Source organism: Crocodylus siamensis, chromosome 4 (genome assembly GCF_052110815.1).
Source record: "Crocodylus siamensis isolate JL-2025a chromosome 4, ASM5211081v1, whole genome shotgun sequence".
In the NCBI taxonomy this organism is placed as follows: Eukaryota; Metazoa; Chordata; order Crocodylia; family Crocodylidae; genus Crocodylus; species Crocodylus siamensis.
In genome coordinates, this window is record NC_143398.1 from 193,581,629 (window position 1) to 193,602,356 (window position 20,728).

The 20,728-nt window shown below is 42.3% G+C and overlaps 1 protein-coding gene and 1 long non-coding RNA gene across 2 annotated transcripts in view; one reads left to right on the forward strand and one right to left on the reverse strand.

The window, feature by feature from the left end:
* CALCRL (calcitonin receptor like receptor) overlaps positions 1 to 20,728 on the forward strand; it is a 114,469-nt gene that overhangs the window by 17,390 nt on the left and 76,351 nt on the right. The gene's annotated exons all lie outside the window — the stretch shown is intronic.
* LOC149867379 (uncharacterized) overlaps positions 2,998 to 20,728 on the reverse strand; it is a 37,289-nt gene continuing 19,558 nt past the window's right edge. Inside the window, exon 3 of the long non-coding RNA XR_016442023.1 lies at positions 2,998 to 5,243. This is a non-coding gene — a long non-coding RNA (uncharacterized LOC149867379). The remainder of the gene's footprint in view (positions 5,244 to 20,728) is intronic.

Sequence of the window (20,728 nt, forward strand, 5' to 3'; positions counted from 1 at the left end):
ATGATCATCATAGGTAAAAGTTTTCTTTTCCTGTTTTAATGTTGTTTTTATTGTTTACTGCTCATCTTAGTAAGTTAGGGTTTAAACAGATGTTGCCTTCATGCCACCATAAAAATGGTATGGTGGCACCAAGGCCAAGTGAAAAGACAGCCATACCCCTTGTCATACCAAAATTGCCAAACCTTTTGTGGCTGCAACATAAGTAGTATGGATTTTTACTACAGTTGTGCAGCACATGTCTATTTCTTATAAGACAAGAGCACCTACCTGGGAGCCCAAGAGTGTCTACCCAGGTTCCTCAGTTTGGGATTTCCTAGGCAGCTGTCTCTGCAAATGGGGAAACCCTGGTTTTCCCTGCCAGCAGAGAAGAGCCCAGAGAATCCCTAGACATGTGTCCCTTTGAACAAGGAATGTGGGGTATCCCTGCTTGTTGAGAGACAAAGCTCGAAAACTGGGGTTCCCTGACTGTTGCAGAGAGGCATCCTGAGTGTTGTCCCACAGGATCAGGCAACATTTGCTTCACCCAGTGAAGTGGATCAGCTGTGCTGGGACACATCCCAACACAGCTGACCCGCTTCATTTGGCAACATCTGTTTATAGCAGTAAATGTTTTTTTTTTCCTACTGTATATTTTGTCATGATCCAATATGTGGGGGAGCATGTGAAAAGTGGACTGTATTGTTAAAAAAGCTTTTGGTAACCATCCGAATGAAACTATAATGCTCTTGCCAAGTTTTCTTTTAACACAGCAGAAATTAAGAGCTTTAATTTTAAGTTGGGTGTAATGATTAGAATAAAATCAAGACTGGCTCTCACCTGCCAAATGAAACCTACAGAACATTGTAGGTTTCATTTCTCTGCTTTTAAATCTTCTCTTAGGCATTTCGTAGTTGGACTGGAACTGAAGACCAAAGTACAAAAATATCATACAAAAAGGCAGTTCTTGTAGTTTATAACCTGGAAGTATCTGAAAAATCATGAGAGAGCCTGTTCTCATCAGATTCCCATGCAAATTTTCTGACCAGAGAAGGATGGAACAGCTTCAGAAAAACACAGATGCTTATCCAAGCTAGCCAGAAACTACGAACAATGTTGCAGATCATCCTTCAGTACTTTTGGACATATGGCATGTGCATAATTTCCAATCTTCCATGTTCCTTTCCTTTGTTTTTTTATTTTGCAGCAGCACAGCTGTGAGAATGAACTTGCCTCACCTTTACCCCCCCCACCCCGAAATTAATTATTTAGGCTGACTGACCTACCTTCAATCTGGTAGAAATAACAACAAAATCTGTTTGAAAATGTAAGAGGCTCTAAACTCCGTCTACTGAGATCATTACAGCAGTAGTAGTCTTTTGGCTGTAAATTGAATTACATAAGTTGTACACACCCTACGTTAGGATTTTCTTTATTCAAGAAAATATTTCTTCTTAGGTAATTTCAGGACAACCCCTCTGCTCTAGGACAATTACTTCTATCCTAGGACAGTTAATGGAAAATATACCATTTTGCTCTATCAACATCCTGATCAACCTGTTAATTACTAATGACTAGTTCTGAACTGTGAAATTAATAAATACCTACAAATGGAAAATATATTAAAATGTATCCTAGAAATACACAGTTTATAACATATTTTAAAAAGAAGACGACAGGGTGTATTGGTGGCCATTTACAGCAGTGATAAATGTAGTATGAGTAGCAAGACAGCTGGCTACCATGATTAGTAAACCTAAAAATGTGATTTCCAGTATATCATCTTCTTGGGGCCAACTTCAATACCTCGAGTGAAGTGGTCAGAGGGCTTGATCTTACTTAAACAGAGAACCTGTCTGATGGGTAATATGATTGTTGCCTTTAATTTCACAGGGCTTGAATCTCAACGCAGCCTTATAAAATCATTAACTTCATTTGGCTTACTTTCTCATTTACACTTGTGTAAATTGATCAGGCTCTAGCCTTAAATATAATATGTAACAGTCTTTCTTTTACACGTTTGGGCAACTCTAAATGGTTGGTTTTAATGAGTAACTTCATCTCTGTCATTAACCATAAAGTATGATTAGATTATGTCAAAATGCATAAAATAAGCCTTCTGTTTTTAGGGAAATAGGTAACATATATCTATGTATATATTAATAGAGGTAGAGGCAGAAAAAGCTAACGATATTATATGGAATGTTGTATTAGATGAACTTTTATATTTTATCATAATTTGATCACATCATTCTTCCAGGAATTTTTTCCTCTCTAACTCTTAAGTTCTATTTCTGCTAGCAAAGGAGGAAAAAAAACCCTTCTAGTTGTAAGAGTTAGAGTACAGTTTGCAAAATCCTTATTGAAAAACTAAAATTTGGGTATAAATGAATTTATCTTCATAAGTACAGCTGTTGTGTTATATTCTTGCACTCTGTACAATGATAATATGGAGAACATATGCACTGTTGATTATAAAGAACAAATGCGAGTCTACCAAATTTTTATATACTATATAATCCTCCCACATTAGTATAAAAGGGTAAAAAATATACATCAAAGCTACCATTGAGAATATACAATCTGCTTCAAATTCAGTCTGAATTTATTAGTTCTTTATGGATAACATCTTGTAGACATAACAACTTTAGCTAAACGATCTGCAGCTTTTGGTGTAGCTCCATCAACATCTTCTTTTTCTGTAGTATTAGAGTTACTGGTACTAGAAACAGACATGGGACACAAATACAATTGCAAGCTATCGTCTGCAGCTCTAATAGAAACGTAGAAGCCGCATTCAGATGAGTGCAGATGTTTGGTTCCCCAGGAACAAGTAGCAGCAGCACACCTGGCTTCAGTCTTATCTGGGGTTCTGGGGGCCTCTTGGGGCTGCAGCCGCAGCAATTGTGGTAGGCATCACCCGGCTGGCAGCCACAGCTTGGCTCTGGGTGGCCCAGCTCCACTTTTCAGCAACACACACTGCCCATGCATGCACTGCTATGGTTCTTTTTTCCATAGGTTTTTTGGACCCCTGGATATCCATCAGCTGATGGGGCTCCCAGCTGCAATGGTGCACTACACATTACTACAACTGCAAGACTCACACCTGAAGATTGTAGCCACAACAGTCATTTTGCCGTGACTGCAAGTCCTGTTTGTGAGCCCCGCGGCTGTGATCCCAGGCTCCTCCTGTACCAAGAAATAAGGCATGATTGGCTCTTGTGGCATGGCAGGATGTATGATTGTGTGGATTGTGCATCAAATCCTACCCACCTGAATATCTAGAGGGGCGTTTAGTAAATGTTTTAATGTGAGTGTCACTATGGTTATTGAATGATATTATTTCTTATAAATACGCTTTTGTAGATTGAGATTTAAAAAGTCTAGGCAAGAACTCCAGTTATGTCCCATAAATGCCATCTGCGCTGTCTGATTTGTAGTCACAGGGCATTTGTACACATGTGGACAACTCAGTGAACACATGCTGTGGCACATATATTTGTATAAACGGTGAAATGCACATGAGCACTGAGAAAATGGCAGCATCATGCTTTTGAACTAAAACACATTGAAGGTATTTTAGTTCAAAAGCACACCACCACCATTTTCTGCGCACTGACAAGCATTTCACCATTTATGCAGATACACACAACACAGCGCTGGGCACGTCAGGTCATGTGCAAAGCAGAATTGATTAATCAAGTCTGCTCCAATGTGTTGGATCTCCGGTGCATCAGAGCAGACAAATGTATGTATAAATGCCTACACTGACTGCAGTTCCATATAAGCCAATAGAAAATGTCTGATCCTTTTGTATTATAAATGATCTTTAGCTTTATTAGGGCCTAGATTGCTTGCTTGAATGTTTTAATAATACTTATCTGTGATCTACTTGCGGCGAAATTATGATGCGTTTGAAACCGTTTATTTTGATAAATATCAAAAATCAAAAAATATTCATGGAGTTCCAGAATCTGTTTCTGGAACTCCTGTCCATGGGAACAAGAGTCTTAACACTTCCAACATCTGGGCTAAGGTAGATGAAATCGTACTGAATACTTCTGGCCTTTAAATTGAGTTTCTATTGCAATGAAAAACATATGGTACATAAATAATCCAGCATACCCTATGTGAATAAACTACTGTAGGGTAGTAGATGCAGTTAATTTTATCCATATATTACATTTGCTGACATCCTCTATTTGTGGAACAATTCCTTGATCTCACATAGAACTCCTAGTTAGTATTTGGAATACATAGGCCTGAGCTTTGTAGGACTAAACATTGTTGTGCCACACATTAGGTAGCCTTGACACATGCCCAGTTTTTTAACTGTTCATTTTAGAGCATGCTGAGTTGGAAACAGGCTTTTGTGAATACGATTCCATCCATTCATTATAAAAGTAATGTCACTGCATCATTTTTAGTTTTGTCCGGTATCGTGAACATGGGCTTTATCAAGAGCAAGGGTTTAATTTGTACTTTGTGGAATATCCATTCCTACATAGAATTCCACTTTATGGTTGACCATTTCTGATTACGTGTCAGTATCCTCATCTTCCAGTTCCAATGGCAAATGTATAAGCAATTAAGGCAACTCATATGCAAATATATTCACAAACATTCTGTCACTATATTGTTGCCCTCTCTTTGGGTTACAAAGTGATAATAGCTGTTGATTTGTAACCAAAGTAAATTAATTGCCATACAGATACTGCTACAATTGTTATCCCCACAAAATATACTCAGAGTTTCTCTATCAGTTTGACCATAAATTTCTTCTGCAGAGGTAAGAGATTTAGAAGCAAAAACATTGTACAATCTTCCATTCCATATGAAGTTACTAGGCCTATTCCATATGGATAAGTGTCACAAGCTGATTTTAATGGGTCAGGATGCACTGTAGTCTGCTGAGAGACCCCTTTCAGATTATATAAGTCTCTTGACTTCATCAAAAGCCATGTGCATGGGCAGCATTTCCATCCATTGTTTAACAGTTCATTCAATAAGGCTGTCACTATGCTAGTTAACACCCAACATTAATAACAGATCATCGGTAGAAAGGAGTTGAATTTTGTGGTTTGGCACCTTAAGGGCAACATTGTTTTTCTCTTATAATTTATACAATACTTACTGGACAGTTGGGGCTTTTGGTCTTCTGCAGTGCTTGTTGCATTAGTCATTTTTCTGTGCATCACTGTTATTTGCACTATCCAGGAGAATAGGGAAGTTTTTAAAAATACATTGATGGAAAAATGGTCTGGTTGCTAAAGAATAAAAAGAGAAAGTGGCAACATTCTTTGTCATCAAATACATTGGAATTTTATTCTTATTTTATATATATAAAAGTTTTGGAGGGAAAAGCTTTTTACTTTTCAATAATATAATATAATTTATCCTTTTTTTTCCTTTTTAAAATCTGTGTTCTCTGTGGATGTTGTCTAATGCAATTTTAAGATACTCCTAGATACTGCTAGGATATATACAGCTGTGTTAATAAAATAGTCATGTAGCCAAACTGGGAAATGTTCTGAAACTGCCAAGCTCACCAAGCCTCCGAAGAATCAAAAAAAACCTGGGAGTCTGTTTGACGCACATTGAGGTCGAGCCCACTCCCATTCTCACCTTTTCCCCCAATCCTGATGATTTTTATATTATTTACGGGTTTGGCTCCAAAACCAATTTCTACATGAAACCAATTACGGCCATCCAAGGAAACAGATGTTTCTGATTTGGTAGTAGCGACTTGATGTTTTCAGACATCAGAATAACTTGTACTTATTATATGTAATGCAATTCATGCCTTTAAGTATTTAAGGTTTTACCCCGTAGTTACAATTACAACTGAACAGCGCCTTTGCACTCACAAATACAGGATTCACCATCCTGAATCTGATCATAGGTCAGTCAAGTGTAGCATAGTTTCATAGTTTCTAGGGTTGGAAGGAACCTGAGCAGATCATCTAGTCCGACCCCCTGCCATGGCAGGAAAGAATACTGGGGTCAAACGACCCAGCAAGATGTTCATCAAAACCTCCTCTTAAAAACCCCCAGGGTAGGAGCCTGCACCACCTCTCCTGGAAGTTGGTTCCAAACCCTAGCTGCCCTGACTGTGAAGTAGCGCCTCCTGTTATCTAACCTAAACCTACCCTCTGCCAGCTTGTGACTATTATTCCTGGTCACTCCTGGCAGTGCTCGGGGGAGCAGTGACTCCCCCAGTGCCTGCTGATCCCCCCTGACTAGTTTATAACAGGCCACAAGATCCCCCCTCAGCCTTCTCTTTTGGAGGCTGAACAGGTTCAGGTCCCGTAGCCTTTCCTCATAGGGCCTGCCCTGTTTTGTCCTGATCATACGAGTGGCCCTCCTCTGGACCCTCTCCATGCTGTCGACATCCCTCTTGAAGTGCGGCGCCCAGAACTGGACGCAATACTCCAACTGCGGCCTGACCAGTGCCGCATAGAGGGGGAGGATCACCTCTTTGGACTTGCTCGAGATGCATCTGTGGATGCATAACAAGATGCGGTTGGCCTTCCTAACTGCCTCCCCACACTGCCGGCCCATGTTCATCCTGGAGTCAATGATGACCCCAAGATCCTTTTCCGCCTCCGTGCTGACGAGAGGAGTTCCCTAACCTGTAGGTATGGTGCCGGTTGTTCCTCCTGAGGTGCATCACCTTGCACTTGTCTGTGTTGAAACCCATCCTATTCTCGCCCGCCCACCCTTATAATCTGTCTAGGTCTGATTGTAGCCTGTTGCATCCTTCCAATGTGCCCACGTCGCCCCACATCTTAGTGTCATCAGCAAATTTGAACAGGGTGCTTTTTACCCCCTCATCCAAATCGCTGATGGAAAATGTTGAACAGTGCAGGCCTGAGGACCGAGCCCTGCAGAACCCCACTGCCCACGTCCTTCCAGGTTGAGAAGGACCCATCCACTACCACCCTCTGGGTGCGGCCCTCCAGCCAGTTGGCGACCCATTTGACTGTGTGGGTGTCTACGCCACAGCCCCCCAATTTCTTAGTGAGGACAGGGTGAAAGACAGTGTCAAAAGCCTTCCGGAAGTCCAGGAAGACTATATCCAGTGCTACCCCTGCGTCTAATGATCTGGTGATCTGATCGTAAAAGGCCACCAGGTTGGTCTGACAGGACCTGCCACTGATGAATCTGTGTTGGTTGCCCCTAAGCATGCAGTCCCCTGCTGGCCCCTCCTGGATGTGTGCCAGCATAATTTTCTCGAACAGCTTGCCTAGGATCGAGGTAAGACTGACTGGCCTATAGTTTCCCGGGTCCTCCTTCCTGCCTTTTTTGAAGATGGGGACCACGTTGGCCCTCTTCCAGTCCTCCGGTACCTCACCAGAGCACCACAAGTGCTCATAAAGCCGTGCCAGGGGACTTGCAATGACCTCGGCCAGTTCCTTTAGAACTCTAGGGTGGAGATCATCCGGACCGGCTGACTTGAATACGTCCAACCCCTCCAGAAGCACCCTAACTAAATCCTCGCTAACCTGTGGCCCAGGTGTGCCTCCCCTGGGGCCCGAGGGAGGCCCAGCAGGGGGGTGGCTGTTGTGGTCCCTACTTAGGAAGATGGAGGCAAAGAAATCATTAAACATGTTAGCTTTGCCATCTGGTGTGACAACCAAGTTTCCCAATGCGTCCTGCAAGGGCTTCACATTACCCAGGACCTTCTTTTTACCCCCTATGTATTTAAAAAAGGACTTCTCATTGTCCTTAATCTGGGAAGCTAGTCCCAGTTCCAGCATGCTCCTTCTCTCCTTCTCTCTTCTGCTTTGTGTCTTGTGCCTGATGCTTTTCAAAAGGGCGTGTTTTAAAAAGAAATCCCATAAATATACTTATTTGTGCAAAATGTTATATGAGAGAGAAGAATTTTGTACCTGACACTTTTAGGCATTTACTTTATGCCCAGATCCCTGATATTTGAGTACCTTTATCTTAACTTGCCAAACTATGAACATGATTACTGATGATATTATTATGCAGACCTTTAAAAAGCCAGCTACATTATTTAACTGAAAGACCTGTGGTAGTGTATTAAAGAGGCAGACTATATTCTAGGCATGGGGGTTTTAACCAGGGGTATGTGTACCCCTGGGGGTACTTGAGACAGCCCTAGGGGATATGTGTGGGCAGGCGGGGATGAAGCGCTGCCAAACAGCATCCCACACTGCTGGGCAGATGCGGGGGATGGTGGATACTCATACATGGTGGCTGCTGCTGCTCTGCATCCAGCTACTCACCACACTCCCCATCTCCCCCTACTTGGTGTCCAGCAGCACACCACCTCCTCCCAATCAGCATCTAACCACATGCCACTCCCCTTCTTCCCCCCCTCCCCCAGCTCAGTGGCAGGGGTACACTGTTTTACACCCGGCCGCCAGGAGGTACAATGGTGCAAAAAGGTTGAGAACCCCTATAAAAGTAATGCAGTACATTTACAATTATCAGCCATTCATTTGGTTGACTTCTGTCTTGTTCTGGGTTTAGCAGAGAAAGGAAAGCATGCTCATAAATTATATATAAACATTAGCCAAGGCCTTCCAAAAGGGTTATGTTTCCTTTCCTTTCCTTTCCTATAGTTCAGGCATCCTTGTTTTTTGAATCTTTTCACTGTAAGGTAACTAGACTCAGAAACATCTTTCAGGATGATGTGATAAAAACTATATGCAAAAAACTTTCCATGCCTGACACTGATTCTCTACTTGCCATCTATCACTATTGTCAGCCCACTAATTTCAGCTTGCTTTGTACCACACCAGTATAAGTGAGAAGAGAATTGAGGTCATAACACCTTTTTATTGTATTGTACATTTTATCATTTTTAATGCTCCCAATAAGATGCATTATGATTACCCTGACACATGGTGACCAGATTGCAGCTGGCCCTTCCTTGAGTGCACAAAAGCACCAGAGGCATAATCACATTTTCTCTGTTAAGGCAGGAACTCCTTCATTGTAGCATAACTTTGGAATGCAGGGAGAGCATGGAGCCACGGCCACACCTGTTCTCACTGGCCAGGAGTGCTGATTAGTTGCACAAGGCCTTAAGGGGGTAGTATTTTAGTGCGCTGTAAGGTTTTGAGAGATAGTGTGCTTCTGTCTTTGTGCCTGCTGAAAGCTGCCAAAAGGGTCACATTTTGAAGTGGCACTGGTTTTGGTCGACATGTGACCGACTTAACCACTCTGAATTTATTTGCATCATGCTAGCCAGTTCCTCTGTGTATTTAATCCCCCTGCAGTGTCTCATAATCTACCTGTTGTGTTTATTAATGAAAATAACATAGCGTCCTCATCAAACACACTAATTCACTTTTCATTTTCTCCTTCAAATTCCTAATAAACTACAACTGTTAACCTCTGAGGGATCCAACTGTTAAATGCTCTGCACTGTTAGGGAGACATGTGCAAGGAGTCTGAGTTTTACATCTAACTAGCTGATTTGTCAAAAAGCTTTGTCTTTTTGCAAGTGGAATTTATTTTAAATAACTTCCTGCAAACCTGCTAATTTTCATTGTTGATAATCTCACTTCCTTTGAGTCAAATAGAGCTTTCATGCTGTTTTATAAAATTGTAACTGTTATCTTTCCATACTAACATCACATAAACTAGAAGTTCTAAGCCGTAAGTGTTCTTAACGATAAGACTTTCAGACTATTATAGAATGGAACGTAGATAACCATTGACGTAGGAACTACAGAAAAAGCTCAAATGTAATTATTTCTTTGAAAAAATAGAGGCTTTGAAAAAAAAAGATTAAAACAAGGTTTTTAATAGCGCTACTTTAAAATTCAGGCTGTTTCGATCATCCTTTACACAACTACACCTATAATTTTCTGTTTGAAAAATATGAGAATCCCAGCATATTCACCATATAATGAGGTGGACGATGATGATAACATTAAACAGATGCCAAAGCAAAATCCCTAAAGTAAATTAAAGTAGAAGATCTGACTATTTTAGTTTTTAGTCTCACGATATCCACTCAAACTGCAAAGAGAATAATGAAGACCCAGGATTTCACCTGTGTCCTTTTCCTTGACAGGCACCTTTAGTTAAATCATAAGAATACACCATGAAATAATTCCTGAGATTTTCAAAGATGCTATAAAATGGCCTCCATTTATATGCCCTAATTTTTGCAATAGCAATCACTGATATGTAAAATTTTGAGGTGCTAAGATTTGCCTGTGCTAGTGCTAGAATTTATAATGTAAATAATAGGTTTGCTAGTTATTTGCGTTTATTTTGATGGAAGTAGTGATCAGTGCTTATATTTCAAAATAATGTGGTCCATAGCAGGAATCTGAAGAACAGAAGACTGTAATCCATAGCACTGAGAGAAGCCATTCAGCAAGAATTCTGTAACTGGTGTCTTAGGACAGGGGTAGGCAATGTTTTTTGGCCAGAGTGCCGAAAAAACCACAATGTATACCTTGGAAGGTGCTGAAGTGCCAACATGCTGGAGCCTGGAGCAGCTGTTTGCAGCTTCCTGGCTGTAGCTGGCCTATGGAAGCACAGCTTGCAGCCTCCCAGCCGCCTTCTGGGACCAGCCTGAGCTCCGTGGCTGGCAGCAGCTGCTTAGAGCCCGGGCTGGCAGTGGTGTGCTGAGCAACATGGCCTTGCATGCTATGCGTAGTGCACGTGCTGGGGGTCGCTGACCCCTGATTTAGGAACTGGAACTCCATCTTGGAAAATGAGGAATGATAACAAATGTTAAGATGTAGCAGAATCTACATTGTAAAAATATGCTCTTTCTCCAGGGTACTAATACAAAGCCCCAGTCAGCAGCTCCTCTTTTGTCACAGTTTGGAAGAAAAGGAAGAACATGGCTTGTAGTAATACATTCAACCTACTTAAAGTTGAAAAAGAGTGAAGAAACTTGGCTTCATATAGAGAGATAAATCAAAGGTTGTCCTATGTTTTAAAGGTTATATGCACAGAAGGATTATCGGAGAGAACGCTTCATATCATACCTGTCAGATCTGAAATGCGAATGGTTATTCCTGTGAAATGCAACAGAGACCTTTTTGCAATGAAAATCTGTTAAGAGTATATAAGAATTATGCAGTGGATCATCGAAAGCTTCCAAGTATGTTGCAAAATAAAGAGCCATATGAACTCATCCTTTATAATAATCAAGTTGTGAGCCTATTATTTCTAGGTTTTATAATGAAAAGTACCCCAAAATTATGTACCCCTTTTATAATGAAAGTACCCCAAAATTATGTGTAAAGTAACACATTAAATGCAAGTAATGCAGACATTGCTGAAGCAAATTGAGCAGCCATTATGTTACTCTTCAGTAATAGAATTCACACAGTCTTGGCCATTTGAAGCTGTATTGTTCAAATGTTGGCCAGAGTCCTGAGGCTATCCCTTACCTCTTCCAAAAAAAATCTCACAGGAACTCTAGTTTTCAGCTGAACAGGCAGCAGAGGTACACTGAAGAGACTCTGGGACAAATTTGAAGCTAATTGTAAAGTGTAGATTACACTTACATCGTGTCTCTGATTGGCCCTTTGGCTTTATATTCCCGAAGAACACTCCATTTTAAAGATTTCCTTTTTGTACTCAGAAACGTATAAAGCCAAGTCTGGAATTTCAGAGTGACTCTTCTGCTTGTTTCAGCTAAATACAGTGGTGTTTCTTTTGGTCTATTTTTAATAGCAATTTTATGTGCAAGTTTTTAATGTGCAGTTTTATATCTGTGAAGGCATATTTCTTATACGATTCTGTGAAGTATGGCAGAGAGTGTGGGTGGGCTGTTTTTATAAGATTATGCTTTTGGAGCTGCTATTTTTAGGTTTATCTGGCAAAGCTAAGCAGCGTCAGTTGCAATCCTAGAGGCAAGCTTGCAAGCTCAAGAGGTGAGAAGCTTGATGAGGCAACTTTACAAGCTCATTTCACTTTAGTAAAACCAGTATATGTTGCATAAGGGTGTTGCCCTTTTCTCCCTTGCTAGTTAATAACCCTTTGGATAGATTGGCTATATGCATATTACCCAGGTGGTACGTACATACGTACTTACTTATAGCAATAAATACATATTTTTGCAGCTGTTAATAAAAAATAAAATAAAAAATTACATAAGTAGAATGAATTACATGCAGTGTTCAGTATTAGTTTACCCTAACAATTGTTTTAATGCATTACAGTTGCTGGAAAACTACAGGACTTATGTTTCCAATGCTCTCCAGCTGTCTTTTGAGCTCTATCCAGTGATGATGTTTCAGCTCTTTTGCTGGGCTCAAGCCCAGGTTTTTCATAATGTTTTTCTGGCCCTCATTGGTGCTTCCCTCCAAAAATAATGCTGCTTTGCCCCTTCTCTGTTCTTCAATTCCCATTTTTTAAGACTTTATTTGGCACAATCTTTATTTGAACTCCTTTTGATTCCTCTTATTCCACTTTAATTTCCATGCGTAGAGTTCCATGTACGTAAGTGCTGGTAGACTGAGACATCTATCCTCTGCTACTATTTATTTTGTAGATATTTAGGATCAAAATCAAAATTAGACCCAGAATTATTTTTTCAAGTGCTTGCACTCTTGTTAGAACATCTATACGTCATAGTGACAGTTTGTTATTATAGCAAATCCTCTCAATGAAAAACATTAGCATAGACCAGGTAGGTCCATTTTTACTGCACTAACACATTTGATGGATGCATCTGGAGTTTTATTTGTCAGTAAAACTATTAATGGCATTGGCATTTAGAAAGCTATCCTTAGGCTCAGCAGTTAACACCCCTTTCCCTTCTATTGTTTTATTTTTAGCTGTGTAAATTTGACAAATCTTTGGTGCCTTGAGACATTCTAGATATTTTCCTCCAATCAGAAAGTCTAAAGGAACTTTCTCCCCAAAAGGATAGTTTTGTAGAACACTTTAAAATCTGAAGAAGGACCTCAGATCTGCAATTTATGGGTACCTGTAAACATGCAGGATGCATGTAATTACAGCACATTTGAACAGACTTAATCAAGTCTTGTGGATCATGCTAATTAGCATTCTCTAGCAGCCTCAGTGTCTCATATATTCAGCTGAAGGGACACTTTAACTAAAGTTTGTTGAATGAGCTTTAATTAAAGCACCCTGCCACCATTTTGAACTGTGGGATACTAAAGATGAGATGCTGTGGGTGCTTTAATTTAGGGTTACCATATTTCCAGTTTCAAAAAAGAGGACACCTGTTGTGGGGGGTGGGACTGTGAGAGTCTGGAAGGTACTCACCTAGAGTACGTCCCTGGCCAGGGGCATGGACCGCACCTTGTCACAATGTCCATGCTACAATGGGAGCTCCTCATCTGCACCTGCCCGGCTTTACCTCCTCAACAGGTGAAGCGAATTGGTGCTAATCTGCAGCGGGGTCAATATCTGGGGGATGGGAACAGAGCCCAGGGAGGAGAGGAGGAGGACAGTGGGAAAAGAGAAGGAAGGAGCCTGGGAGCTGGAGACGCGGGGCAAAGATGTTAAAAGTTGGGTAAGCTCCTGGTTGGACCCCAAAAAGGTGGTGACACCCTCACTGCGGAAGTGAAGGGGAGGGTGGAAGAAGGAAGGCAGTGGACGGTGAATTAGGGAGAGGCCCTAGAAACGGTGGAGGCAGTGGATCTGCCCAAGCCGTCTGCCGTGGGGGGATTCACTTTTTTTTTCCTTTGATGTTCCATTGCCAGCTCAATAGCTGCCGGATGCCATTGAGCTACAGGCAGTCCCGGCAAGAAGAGAGCCCAGATCGGGGCCAGGCATTCTTCCACAGTGAAAGGGGATCGTGTGCCCTGAGGGGCCCCACGACCGTATCGGAAGCAGAGCAGAAAGCAGATGGACTGTGAAGACCGCGCCTCCTTACCTGCTGAACACACAAGAGGGTGTTCCCCTCCTCATTAAGTGGTGTGCACCACCAATTAAGCCCGTCATGGTCCTAACTAAAAGTATCCAGGAGGAGTCTGGGGCAGAGAGAGTAAGTCACCGACAGGCTCAAGCGACCGGGACCAGGCATCAACAATGTCCAAAAGAATAAAAGGATAAAAGCAATAAGATTTCAGTTAACCCAAAAAAATAAAATGAGAAGGGAGCACAGAAATTGGTTTCAAGTTGGTCCTTTCATCACTTTCATTTTTGGACTTCAGGCACTGGGGCAGCCTGGCAATCGATTCGGGTGTGGTACAGGTAGTCACCACCTCCCTTTCATAAACATCTTATCATCAAAGTCGTGGCAGGTGGGAAGAAAGGGCACCAGACCTCACCCAAATCGATCATAAGGGGTGCAGCCACCCTGAGAAGACCAGTGAATGTCAGCAGGATGCAGGGGTATACGCCTGTACCTGGTGACTAACCAACAGGGGGGTGCTAATATGATTGTGGGGGGACAGTGATATGTCCATGCCCTACCCTTGCCCCTCACTCCCAAGCCATAGCCCCCACAGCTCTGCTTCTGCCCCTCACTCCTAAGTTCAGTACCCTGCTCCCCACCATGCTGATGCCCCTCACTCCCAACTCACAGCCCCCTATCCCTGCTAATAGCCCTTACTCCCAACTTGCAGCCCCCCCAGCCCTGTCAGTGCCCCTCACTCCTGACCCACAGCCTCCTGCCCTCCCCCAGTCCTTCTGCCCACACAGCTTCCTGATGCCTCCAAAGAACCACTCCATCCCCTTCCCCACTGGAGGTGCAGGCACCTCCACCCCTCCCCACCCTGCAACAGCCCCAGCAGGCAGCCTCCCCGCTCACACACCCATCCCATCACACACCCCATACACACACATATCCCCTAACTGTACCCAACCCTGGCCTTCCTACCCTTGCCCACCACCGACTTATCTGCCTGCAGCTGCTGGGACCTTGTGCAGATGCACATGATGCCTCAGTCTCCAATTGCCCTCCCCAACTCCCCCCAGCCCCAAGGAACTACGGCAAGTCAAGAAGTGCCAGGAAAAAGTTTGGTGCTGAGCAGAGGCAGAGCTAAATCCAACCTATTTGTTGATATTTAAAAAAACCTGCTTGGACAGAGATGAGATGACCCAAAAAGATGACATGTCTGGGAAAACCCGGATATATGGTAACTCTATTTAATTAGAGTGGTTCCTGCGATCTACTCCTATTGAAGTGCTCTCAGGCCCACTGCCAGAGCATGTGTAAAAATGCCTTGTGTGGCTTTGTTGGATGGGTAAATTTGAAAAGTTGAGGAGAGAATAACCTCTTGATCTTCCTTGGAGTAACATGGACATTAAGCTGTTAACATGTATTGTAGATGTGTTCATTTAGATTACAACTCCAATTCTGTTTGATATACTACTACCTACCCGAAATATTTTGAACTTTGAAATAAAGGTTGAATCCTTTTCTTAAAGAGGTACTCTGGTTTCAACATGAATTAATTCAAGGAAATCCTATAGCCTATGTTGTATAGGAGGAAAATTAGAGATTGAAAACAGTCATTTCTGGCTTTGCTGATCTGTGAGTTACGAAAAGTGAAGACTAAGAGCCCAAATATTTTGAGATAGCTAAAGGGCAGGAGGGAAGGCAGGAGAGAGAAAGAGGAACGATGCTTTCAAGTTTTTTCTGATTTTCTTGTGATTGAACCTTTAGGGAACATTTATATTTACATTTTTTTCTTCCCAAGCTCAGTTACTCTCCACTCTTTTTTTTAAAGCTAAGATTCCAGCACAATCTTATCCTTGAACAGGTGCTTTTAATAAATCATCAAATATTGTGAGGCTCCTAATAAAATCACATAAATTGGCAACATTGTTTATAGCTGATATTATAGTTAAATCATTTTGACAGACTGTAGAATGTATTATACATCACTTCAAGGAGAATCACAGCACATATGTTTTATCTGCAGTAAAACTAGCCTTGAAAACCAATTGAAAACAGTTTTACAGGCTCTGCTTGTTCTATCTATGACAGTATATTCAGGCAAAAAGGGAAAATTTCTTACTTGCAAATAAAAAGTCCTATTTATTTAGAGGGGCTGATTAACTTGGTTGAAAAAAATTGACTTTAATCTCTTCCAGGTGCAAATCAGAATGCTGCTAATAGCCACTGGGGTTCTGTATAGCATGGTTCCCAGCAACTTAAGGGCATTACATTTAAATCAACCTAACCGTGGCTGGGTGTGAAGGTGTTTACAGGGTTTAAATTACCCTAATAGTGGCATGCCCAATCTAAGTTGGTTTATCTCAGGAGGTGAACTAACTTTACATCAACCTGGCTTAACCAGATTTTAAATGGGTTAACCAGGTGTAGTGAATGCCTTTATTCATTTGCAGAACAACCCCTGGGCTTGGAAAACCCAGCTATTTGGCTCAGCTCTGGGGCTGAGCTGTTTGTAAAGCAAGCCACCTAGATCTAAACTGGGTCCTGGAAATACTCACTCAACAAAAATATCTTTTGCCCAGTGGTAATAGATGAGATCAATTTACTGTATCTGAAAATCTGGGGACTGGTGGCAGGGTACTCCCTTCAGAAGAAGAGCCTTTGGTTTTTTAAGTTCACTTCTCTGATTTGGATGAGTAACTTTTGTAGCAAGGGATCCTGGTTATATAAAGAGAATCCTGGTTAGTCTCAGGAGTTTTCCATTACTGTTTCACCAGTGTCAAAATCATGAAACAAAGGAACATAAAATTAAAGCGCTTAATATCCTGCTGCTGATGGTACGCTGCCAACAAGAGACAGATGTATTCATTGCACATTTCACTAATGCATGCGAATAGTTACTGGGTAGAACAGGCTAACTGTTCAAGTCTTTGGTTTTACTGTCCACCCCCACCCCCCCATGCACTAACAGATAAAGTAAGCAACAGACTTTATCTTCCAAACCTACTTTTATGAGCCTTTACCAGAGGAAATGGCCTAATCCCCTACACCTTTACTTTTTTACCATATTGACTTTTGTTTAAATGTAGGTGGCTTGCTGTAGCTTTGCTGAAAAATCCAGGCTAGCAAACATGTAGAGGCCGATCAGCCTGTCATAAAATTCTGGACTAATGTGAGCTGAGCCCAGAAGATCTTGATTGATATTGCTCTGCAGCTGGATTTAATGGAATCAGGTTATGTTATGAGTATTCTCCTGGCAACTTTTCCTCAAATCAAATCCACTACATTTCAGATTTCCTTTAGGTTTACATGTCATCTGTTGTCTTACTCCTAGCATACCAGTACGTTATTAAAAAAATGAACATGAACTCGTATGTGCTATATAGTATCCTTGAGTACATGCAGGTGTTACATTTTGATCAAGGTCCATCTAAACGCCAAATTGTGCAAATGTTATGGGAGGTTAAATAAGTCAAAAAATGGTGGGCCCTATGTCAGTTAGTTCACCTGAGGAGGTGTAATTACTTCTACTGGGAATGGGTTATTCCAAACCAATGAGTGTCTGCACACATTCAGAGTGTAGCCCTGGCTGTGTTCTTCCTACATCTCTTCCCCCCTCCCCCTGCTTCCCCGCCCACCTGCCTCCAGCCTGGCTATTATTTAGCACCCCCATCTCCTCCAGATGGACAGCCCACTCCTGCAGGCCCACCAGCTCTCCATCCTGACAAATCTCCCCCCACACCCCGAGCCCCACCAAACTGCTCTGTGGATCCATTATCCCCTTGCCCAATTCTCCTTGCCTCTCTCCCCTTTACCACTCCCCAAGTTACTCTAGGTTGCCAGCACAGCTCCTGGCACCAGTGAATATCTGCATACACTGGTCCTGATCTACAATCACATGGCTTAAAGCCATGTGACGTAGACCAGGTATGATACATGGAAGTTTAGGATGGAAGGGACTTCATGGGATAATCTCAAGTCCGGCCCCCCTGCCTAATGTCTATAAGCACCCTTGGTCCTTTGTAATTAAGTACGTCTTTCCCTTTTTGTATGACTAGTCAGAGCCACAGACATAATAGGCATGATGCAGTCATGTCACTTTATACTATTCTATTGATTTACAGAACATTGAAGCCACTCAATGTACTCGTTGTTTATGCTTTGGATTCAGTGACAGACTTTAGGCGCAAACTTTAAAAAATGTTGGCCAGTGTATTCTGAGTGTGTGAAAACATGATGGTAGTATGTTTGTTACATTAGATTTAATTATAGATTATTTTGTTTAATACCTTAAATATGTACTTAAGAATGTTCTGTATTTCCACTATGGCCAATATACAACCTCTTAGAACTTCAACTGCTGATCCATTTTGTTTAAAAATGATAGTGCCCTTTACAGTTACTTCAAAAAGTATAATTTTGGGGAGGGGGAGTAGTTTGTTTATTTTTTAACTAGAGATATAACTGTTATAATTGCTTTACACTGAATGATCCTTACTTCAAAGCATTTATTTCATCCTAATCTTCAAGTCTTCATAGCGAATTTTCATTCTCTTAAAAATTCCTGAAATACACATGACTTAGTAGATAAGGTCATTTCTGAATAGAGACTTCGCATCTGGCCACTCACTACACCCCTCTCTCTGCTGGGTTGAGGATGTGGGGCCCAGGGCAAATCAGTTCATGCGGGGACCTGCCCCCACCCCAATCCTGCGTGCCCTGGATGTAAAGAAGCCACCAGCACCGCCAGTGGTGGGGGACAGTAGCGAGCAGCGGGGGTGCAGAGTCACTGTGGCCACTCTGTCCAGCTCCTTGGGGCCCCCTAAAGTGTGGAGCCCAGTAGGCTTGCCCCAATTTGCTTTCCCTCCAGGGATGGCCCTGGCTGCCCCTGGCCCCAGGCAGCAGCATCCAGCTCCTGTCAGCTGACAGGCAGATTGGGAGCCTGCTGGCACCCCTGGAAGGGCTGTAGGGGCTGTGCTGGAGTCCTAGCAGTGGTGCATGCCCCTGATCTGCCTGCTGGGTGACAGGAGCCAGGTGCTGCTGCCTGGGGCCAGCAGCAGCACCTGTCTTCCCTGAGCTGGGTACAGGCTGTGCAAAGTGCCCGTCTGTTATCTGGCAGGCAGATCAGGGGCCCACACCCCCAGGAGATCTCTGGCACAGCCCCATAGCCTTCCTGGGGGTGCAGGCAAGCCCCTGATTTGCCTGCCAGATGAGAGGAGTGGGTGCTGCCAGCTGGGACTGGTGCTGAAGCCAGTAAGCCTAACTGTAACTCGAAATGTTTTGAAACTTTCTAAGTGTTTCGAGTTCCTTTGTTTCATTTGAAAGCTGTTTTGAAGGCTTTTGTTTCATTTCAACTTTGCTCTTTTGAGCTCGTAAGGCATCAAAACAGCTTCAAAATGAAATACAGGGTGAAATTTCACACAGCCATCCTAGTTACTATCACCTTTCCTAGCCATATTTGGGAATTAAGATAATTAGCTATTGAACAACTGTATCTGCAGGTGTTTCTGGGAGCTACCCTATACTGTCTCACTAGTATCTTGATAGTTTTATATAAAATATACATGCCAGTGTACCTATCTACTCTTCTAGGCTGCAATGCCAGAACTACAGTTGCAGATATGAGATTAGTGCAGAATAGCAATGGCAAGTGATTTAATAGAGAAATATGTATGTAGGGTATTACATTTTCCTTAGTTTTCATTTATGTAATTTTTGCTTCTGAGCAGTACTGTTACCCTCTTTTCTTTTTTGCTTACTTTAGGTAAAATTCTTATATAAATAGGATAGCGTAGGATATTATTCTTGCAATTATGAACTTTGTATTTTAATTTTGGATCTGTCACTGGTTGACTCTATAGGCGCATCAAGACGAGCACGGTCATGTGGTATGTGGTGCTGCAAACACGTCTGCAATGCTACATACCTCACAGTGCAGTGTTGTCCACACTGCAAGGGTGCACTGCCTAAGTGTGTGCTGCACCAGATTTTTTTTTCTGTGGGTTGTTTTGATCCCTGGATATCCAGTGGTAAAAAAAAAAAAACCCACAGAAAAAACAATGGAGCAATGTACATGTGATCAGCACACACTGCTGGAAAGCGGAGCCGGGCCACCCAGAGCCACACTTCACTGCTATCCAGGCTCCACATGGCAGAATTGCCATGACTACAGTCCTGGGAGGCTCCCAGGACCCCAGGTAAGGCTGCTGGGCCCAGCCCAGTGTTGGCCCCAGCCTTCCCTACCCCACCCAGAACAACTTGCCAGGCGGCAAAGAGTGCGTCACAGGCATTCCCTGGGGACAAGTAGCAGCAGTGCAAGGTGTGCCATCACTGCTTGATCTTGGGGAAACAAATGTCCACACATGTCTATGATATTAGGCAAGTCACTTAAATGTTCTATGCCTCAGGTTCCCACCCTACTCTCATCACTCAATGGAGAATGTAATGCTTCCCTCCCCACAAAGGTTTTGGAATTACCAAGTGATGCACATCACTCAGAATCTGTACAGTACTGCACAACTGGTCATTTTTTTGAAGAAAGATTTTAATTTTTTCTTTCTCACCCTTTTATATTTGTTCAGTCCACTAAGGTTTCTTTTTTGTAAAAAGTAAATTCTATATATAACCAGTATCAGCTGAAAGAACATTGCTTTTTCAGAACTCTCTCCCTTTCTTTTCTTTTTAACTTTAAGCCTTTAACTTGAATGTGTCTGTCATTAGATTATAAAGTGCAACTAACTACCACCCTCAGACTCTTTATATGAAATTTCTGTTGATGTGAGAAATGTTTCTGAATAAGTATTTTGCCAAGCTCTTTCTCTGGTGCTCCATCTACGCTCCCTCCTGTGTGCCTCTCTGTGACCTAAAATGAAGAAATATTTTGGAGCGTTTATTTAGGATTGATACCATTTTTGCTAGCTCTTGGGA